The following is an 8,081-nucleotide window of genomic DNA, read 5'->3' on the forward strand; positions in this document are numbered from 1 at the left end:
GGGCATGGAGAGACAGGGAGACGTTACTGACAGTGGAGAGAGAGGGATGTTAAGATGATGTTCTGAGAATGGGAGAGTAGTCCAGCCTGGTTGCAGTGCTTGGTCTTGGACAGGAGAGTCTTTGAGGTTGGAGAAAAATGACATCCTGAAAGCAGGAATTTAATTCTATTACCTTGGTATTACTATATTTTCAGTCAAGAGGGGTAGGAATAGTACTAACAATGCCTGCCATATTGCCCCAAGGAATGGAAGGAGCTGTAATTTATAGATGGAAAAGAGCTGCTGGTAGAACTAGGGGCTGACCTGGGGATGAGATTCAGAAATTTGTATTGGCCCTCATCTGCAGTGGTATGTCACTTGCCTCGTCATTTTCAGTCACTTGGGAGAGACAGAATGGTTGGGTGCATCAAGGACTGTGGTTATGCAGGGCTTATAGGAAGAGAAATCAAGGGCTCAAGAAAGTTCAGTGTAATGGTGAGATGTTAAAGTAACACATCATAACACATATGCATACCCTGCACTTGTGTGACCCTGAGTGTAAGCGCCTCCATACACTGTGCTCCCTAAATGCCTTACTTACCTCACCATACTTAGTGACTTAGCATGTAGTCAGGGAGAGAGGAGCTGATCAAGTTAAGAAAAAGTAATGGAAGTCTTATACATGAGAATGAAAAAGCTAGAGGAGGGCGTTTGTGGTGTGAGAATGGATATCTGAGGTTTAGGATTTCAGAGTTGGAGTAGCTGTAAGTTATAACTAGGTCCACAGGGTGACCATTGGTTTGTTGGACTCAGGTGGGCATGAAGTCATTGGCTCTGAAAAAGGAAAAGATCTGGGAATCTGGAGTTTTGTGAGTCACCCCCTTTGAACCCAAGTTTGTGTGCCTGATGCACAGTGAGGCCAAACAAACTGAAACACTGGAGTTTGGAGCAAAGAAAGATTTACTTGCTGAAGACACACCAACCCAAAAGATGGATTAATAGATTGATAGATTCATCTCAAATCCATCCTAGGAGCTGCTGGGCTGGGGTGCAAGGTTTTTTAAGGCAACGGAGGTACAGGTTCTTTGTGATTTTCTGATAAGACCTCAATTGAGGTCTTCCTGGCTTCCTGTGACTGGATGTTTCATTGGTGACTATGATTGATCTGTGTGTTCCTGCAAAGAAAACTAGTAAGTGATGGTCTGCTGCTGCTGCTGCTAAGTGGCTTCAGTCGTGTCCGACTCTGTGCGACCCCAGAGACGGCAGCCCACCAGGCTCCCCCGTCCCTGGGATTCTCCAGGCAAGAACACTGGAGTGGGTTGCCATTTCCTTCTCCAATGCATGAAAGTGAAAAGTGAAAGTGAAGTTGTTCAGTCATGTCTGACTCCTAGCGACCCCATGGACTGCAGCCTACCAGGCTCCTCCGTCCATGGGGTTTGCCAGGCAAGAGTACTGAGCAAAAGCAGTTGTTGAGGCATTTTATTCTGTACTTAGAGCCTTCATGATGGTTCAGGAGCCGCAATTCTTAATTGACCCTCCAGGTGTCATCAGTTTTAAGTCTGTTGGAGCCAGCTGGTTGAAGCCAAAAAGGACATTATCTCAGATGTTTGGGGTCATAAATCAAGGGATTAGTTTAAGCTAACAACCATGGAAAAGGTTATGTTGGTCTTGCTTTTCCTTTGTTACTGCCTTCCCTCACTTCCTTAGTTAGTAACTGAGTGTGCTCTTTGAAACTCAGGGAATATCTAGGATACGAAAACCTTTTTCTATAAACAATAAATGGCTGACACAGAAAGGCTTTTGACCCTGGGAGGGCCCTGGTGTGTCCTGCTTCCTTTAGCTTCTTTCATATTATAGTCATTTAGAGGTTCTTCTGTCCTCAATGAATGTGGCAGAGTGACCAGCAAGGTGAGAGATGGAAACATCACAAGATGCTTGTATTCATAACTTGATGCTTTTCTTAAATGGAGTCCCCGAATTTTATAATCTTAAGTACCCAGAAAGCTTGGATCTGCCACCTGCTAGTGTTCATGTCTCAGCCCTGGAGTTCATGGAGAGTGGGAGCATGAAGAATCTTCTCATGAGGGCAGCTCAGAACAGGAGTGTCCTTATGAGGGAATAAGCTTCAAATAGGTGAGGGATATGGTGGCTTGTGCTTAGCTAAACAGGGCTTCTAGTTTGCATAGTTGGGCGAGTTGGTAGGTAGGTCAGCAGGAAGAAGGACTGAAATGAAAGTTCCCAGAAATGCCAGCTAACTGGGAACTTTGAATCTGAGGCAATGCTGGAAGATGTCAAGAATGAAACAGAGTGGTACTACCTGGTCCATAGATTCCAACTAGACCATTGATGTAAGGATGTTTTTGTGCCAACTGAGGCATTTTGTGTTAGGTAGGATGTCTGAGGTTAGATGGTGGTTGCTATTTTTGCATTAATGTCCAGCTAGTGAACTGTGTGTTCTCTGCTCAAGATTCCAAATGGGTGTTATTATTATCCTCTCTATTTTAAGATGAGGACACCTAAGATTCAAGGAGGTTAAGTAATCTGTCCACATATGTTAAGTTGCAGTTCTAGTTGGAAGGGGGGTAGGATGAGGTCTTGCTTTGGATTTCCAGACCCAGTGCCTTTTCTAGTGTTTGTGTAGTCAGTGTCACTCTCATTTTGACAGTCTTCATCTCTTATTAAAGCAAAGTGATTTCTACTTTCCTCTCAATTGACATGCTGATTTTAGATAGAAATTTTAAACACAAATGTAATGATGGTCTTGCTTTCCACACCTAAAGAGCCTCACTAGTGATCCTTCATTCATTCATTCCATTCACAAAATTTGAGTACCTATAAGGGTACCAGCACAATTCTAGCCCTAAGGAAACAGGGAAGGAAAACAGAATTATAATTCTTAAGGAGCCTTCATTCTTGTTGTATTTGCAATGAGATGCCATTCATAACTATCATATTGGGGGGAAAATGAGTCTGAAAACACCAAGAGTTGAGGAAGAAGTGGAGTGACAGTTACTCTTGAGAGTATAAATTGGTAAAAATCACTCTGGAGGGCAAGTTGACAGTATCTGAAAAAGCTGAAAATGTGTCATGAAGTCATAAAGCAGCAATTCTGCCTCTTAAAATATCCTTGGGAAAAACCTTGCATATACACACAAGCAGCTCTTTATTTAAAATGTTTGTTGTTATAGCATTACTTATAAAAAAATTGAAAGCCACTTAATTGTCCATAAAAGAATAGATAAATTGTAGTATAGATAAAGTATACTACACAGAAATTAAATGAAATAACTAGAATCATATCTGTCTCCATGGATAAATCTTAAATACAAGGTTCTAATTTATAATTTTTTATAAATATCTTTTAGAGTTACAGCTTTTCTTGCTATTGAAAAATGATTTAAATTACATTTTTAAACTGTGTTGGTGGGATATAGGAATACTATTGATATTTACATACTGATTTTATATTCCAGCAACTTTACTGAACTCTCTTTAGTTTCGATTTTTTGTGTATTTGACTAGATGTTCTATGTGAACACTCAAATGAGCTATTATAAATAATGGATTTTGTTTCTTCCTTTTCAATGAATATCTTATCTTATGTTAATCTCTAAAACCTTCAGCACAATATTCAATTAGAAAATAGATAGCAGATAGCATTGTCTTGTACTTAATTTCTTTATTTTAATTAAGCTTTTTGTGTGTGTGGTGCGAGGGCTTCTCATTAGTGACTTCTTTTGTTGCCAAGCACAGGCTGTAGGCACACAGGCTTTAGAAGTTGTGGCACATAAGCTCAGGAGTCGTGCTCCGAGGCAGATGGAATCTTCCCAGGCTGGAGATTGAACCTCTATCCCCTGCATTGGCACGTGGATTCTTATTATCTGCGCCACCAGGGAATTCCTATATTTAATTTCTAATGATACACTATAAAGGATTATTGTAGGTTATTCTTGAGACATCCTTTAGCAAATTAGTAGGATCTTTTATTCCAATTGGCTGAGAAGTTTTAAAATATTGAATGAATGTTGAACTTTAACAAATGGTTTCCTGCATCTTTGAAATAATCATATTTTTCCCTCTTCATCTTGCTAATAAAGCAGATTCTTTAAAGAATTTTTCGCTTGTTAAACAATCCTTGTATCCTTAGGGTGCATCCAACTTGGTCTTTTTAAAAATTTTTCTTTTATTTTTGGCTGTGCTGCACGGGTTGTGAAATCTTTGTTCCCTGTCCAGGGATTGAACCCAGGCCCCCAGCAATGGAAGCAGGGAGTCCTCACCACTGGACTGTCAGGGAATTTCCCCACCTTGGTCTTGATGTATTTTAATATGCATTGTAGGATCCCATTTGCTGGTATTTTATTTGGAATTTTGGAAACTAAGACTAGAGGTGGAATTGTTTTATAACTTTTCTTGGTTTGAAGATATCCTAGCCTCATACTGTAACATAAACTCGATAACTTGCCATCTTTTTCTGTTCTCTAGAGCAATTTGCATAAGACAAGGATTATCTATTTATTCCTTGAAAGTCTAGTAGAACTTCCCTGTAAGATTACACTGTGTATTTTGTTTTGTAAGTAGACTTGGCTATTGATGCATTTTATCTAATGTTTATGTCTGTTTTTTTAATTTCTTGATTTTAACAACTTGGAATTTTTCTAGGAATTTGTCCTTTTTGTCTGAGTTTCCCAATTTGTAGCTATAAAAGTTTTCATGATTTTTGATTTTTTAAAAGTGGTTGTGATATCTATAAATATGTTATTTTGAGACTTAATGTTCTTTGTCCTCTATATTTTTTCCTGATCAACATGCTTGAAACTATATCCATTTCATTACTCTTATCAAAGTACAAACTGTTTTGTTGTTTTTCCTCTCCTTTATTTCCGATGTAGTAATTACTGTTCTTTCATTTGTATTTTTAAAGGTCTTTGGATTTCCTCTTGTTTATTTTTCTAGCTTATAAGTTGGACATCTAGCTAATTAATTTAACTTTTATTTTATATACATGTTTAAAGTTATACATTTCCTTCTAAATACCTCTTCGATTGCATTTTACAAGTTGTTATGAAGAATTCTCACAGTAATTTATTTCTATATAGTTTCTAATTTCCATTCTTTGCTCTTTTTTCTAATTGCAGTATGGTTCTTTTCATGATCCTTTGAATTATTAAGAACAAAGTTTTTCAATTTACAAACATCAGATTATTTTGGCTAACATTTTATTATTGATTTCTAATTATAGTGCATTTTGTTCAAAGTTGCCAATAATTTGGCATTAGTTTGGATTTGTTTTATATGGCCTTGTAAGTATTCAAATTTTGTAAATGGTTGCATAAATTTTTAAAAAATTTTACCCACTAATTATTAGATGTTCTTTATTTATAAATATCCTTTTAATTCACATTTTTTGTTTAAATTTTCTGTTATTGTTGTTTAGTCACTAAGTCATATTTGACTTTTTTGCAATCCCATGTTTGTAGTCTGGCAGGCTCCTTAATTTTTGGTCTACATGTATGTACATACATGCATACATGTGTATGCAGAAGCTTACATCTGTTTTCTGGTTCTGTTTGCTGAGAGGGCCTAAAGCAATAATATCTTTGGAAACAAGAAGGATACCTAGCCCTCAGATCTTGGTTTCTAAATGCCATTCTCCACTTGGAGGAATCAGAACTTGAAGAAATGGCTGATTCTAGGACAGGCAAATACAGAGAATCACAATTTACTGGTGAAGCCCCAAAGCAGCAACCTCTATGGGAACTAGCACTGAGTGGGGAAACCTGAACTTTAATTGACAAATTTCTGGAAGCTCAGTGTTGACAAGTCTAAGAAATAAAAACTCCAGGGAGACCAAGTCATTGATGGGGCCTCCACATTTCCATGACTTTTACCTCCTGGAGCTCTGCAGTTTTCTTATGGTGCATAAGTGTATAAGTGTTAGTCGCTCAGTCGTGTCCAACTCTTTGCAACCCTATGGACTGTGTAGCCTGCCAGGCTCCTCTGTCCATGGGATTCTCCAGGCAAAAATACTGGAGTGTGTTGCCATTTCCTACTCCAGGGGATCTTTCTGACCCGAAATGTGTGAAGTTCACAATGAGCAATATAAGCTCACTAACAGACATAATTGTAGGAATACAGAATACCTGCCTTGCCCCATACCATTACATTGCTAAAGGCCTGTTTACACAACTTCTTCAGCCAGTATCCATGATGTACTTATTATAGGGAAGCAAGATAGAAAGGGTATACGGTTGACCCTTGAACAACATGGAGTTTAGGGGCACTGAGCCTTCTCTAAGTCCATATAACTTTATCGTGGGCCCTCCCTATCCGCAATGCTGCATCTGCAGATTCAACCAACTGTGGATTGTGCACTCTCACAGATGGCCTGGTAACTTCCTCCCCCAAACCCAAGGTTTGTAAATAGGTTAAAATTAACATTAAGAATATTTTAGATTATCTTAGTACCTTAAATCATTATGATTTATAACATTAGAAATGGTTAAGCAAAAATTCAACTTTAGAAAATATGTAGTTATAGCTTTATTTTCCCAGTTACATTTTTATTTTTTTATTTTTATAATATTTCTGCTTTTTTTCCTAGAATCATGACAATGTTTAAAATGTAGTCTTAAGAATTGTTTCATGGCATTTGACAATTGAAATAAAATGCCTTATTAACTCAAAAGGAATGTTTGAAACAATGTCATGTGCGTAGTTTTAGATATAGACCACAAGGGAGCTACTTTACATTGCAAAAAAAAAAAAAAATTAGTATAAAAGCTAGAAAATACTGATTTATGATCTCCCTAAAATGGGCACTCAAACTAGCTGTGATTGTTCTGCTTCTGAGCTAAGAAGTGAAACTGTAAAGAAGGCAAGGTGGTGTTGAGGTTTATAGTGACGCTTTACAGTTGTTCTACCACAGTAGCTGCAAGGAGTCAGCCTCCTCTTGCAATCAGCAACCTCCTCTTCCTAATGGCTGCAGTCTTCTTTAAGGATTTTTAAGGGGATTACAACTTTGAGGAGGGAAGGAACAGCAAACATGTACAAATATTTGAGAATAGATGCTCGACTTGTTCTTTTTCCAGTCAAGATAAAACACCAAAAAGATTGGTTTGGAAACTCTAGAAACTTCAACCCAGCCTGCCATCCCACAGTGTTTTAAATGTTATAAAAGTAATGCTGTAAGTATTAACTAAGTAGCAGCTTGCTACTTCTCTGACCCAAATAGGCTTTTGCTAGACCTGGAAAATCTGTCTTCACAGCTATAGTTGGCTGAATTACAGTTCTAGAAAGTGAGATGTATGTGAAAGTCTGCTGAGTTGGGGTATGGAGTATTATCCTGGGAAAGCTTTTACTTTCTTGGGAAAAAAAGAAAAAGATGGCTGAAGCCATTCCTTTCCCTATCTTCCTGCCTCTGACAACTAACTATTGTAAAGGCTAAAACTGTTGCAGCTATCTTGCAATTATGAGAGAAATGCTAAAAGAATCATAGACATTTGGGCTCTGCTTTTCTAGAGCTGTTGAATCAAGGATAACCAACTACCTTCAGTTTTATGTGACTAAACAGACCCTTCTTTAAGCCACTGCAGTAGAATTTTTTTATTTGCAGCCATATGCATTCCTAACTGTACAGCTATTAAAATGATACCTTTTAGTACTCTCTTATCCTGACAATTAGCTACTTTTCCTATAGTTACTGATATTACTATTTAGTCACCCTAACCAGAAAACTCACTCATCCTTCACTTCTTATTTCCTCTCATCCTCTTAGTACCTGAGTCTTACATATTATATCTAGCTAGTGTTAAGTCCAGCTCTGTTTCACTCTCCTCACATTAGTTCGGGCTCTCTCCACCTCCTGTCTGGATTATTTTTACAGCCTCCCAACTAGTAACCCCAGATTCAGTCCAATATGCACCATGCTTCAGAATTATTTTTCTAAAACCTTATCAAGATATTCTCTTCCTTGGGACTTCCTTCTGGTCCAGTGGTGAAGACTCCTTGCTACCCATGCGGGGTTGGGGTGGGGGGATTCCATCCCTGGTCGGGAACTAGTATCCCACATGCCAGCGCGGTGAGGCCAAAATAAATAAATAAAA

The sequence above is a fragment of the Ovis aries genome, chromosome 4 (assembly GCF_016772045.2).
Source record: "Ovis aries strain OAR_USU_Benz2616 breed Rambouillet chromosome 4, ARS-UI_Ramb_v3.0, whole genome shotgun sequence".
In the NCBI taxonomy this organism is placed as follows: domain Eukaryota; kingdom Metazoa; phylum Chordata; class Mammalia; order Artiodactyla; family Bovidae; genus Ovis; species Ovis aries.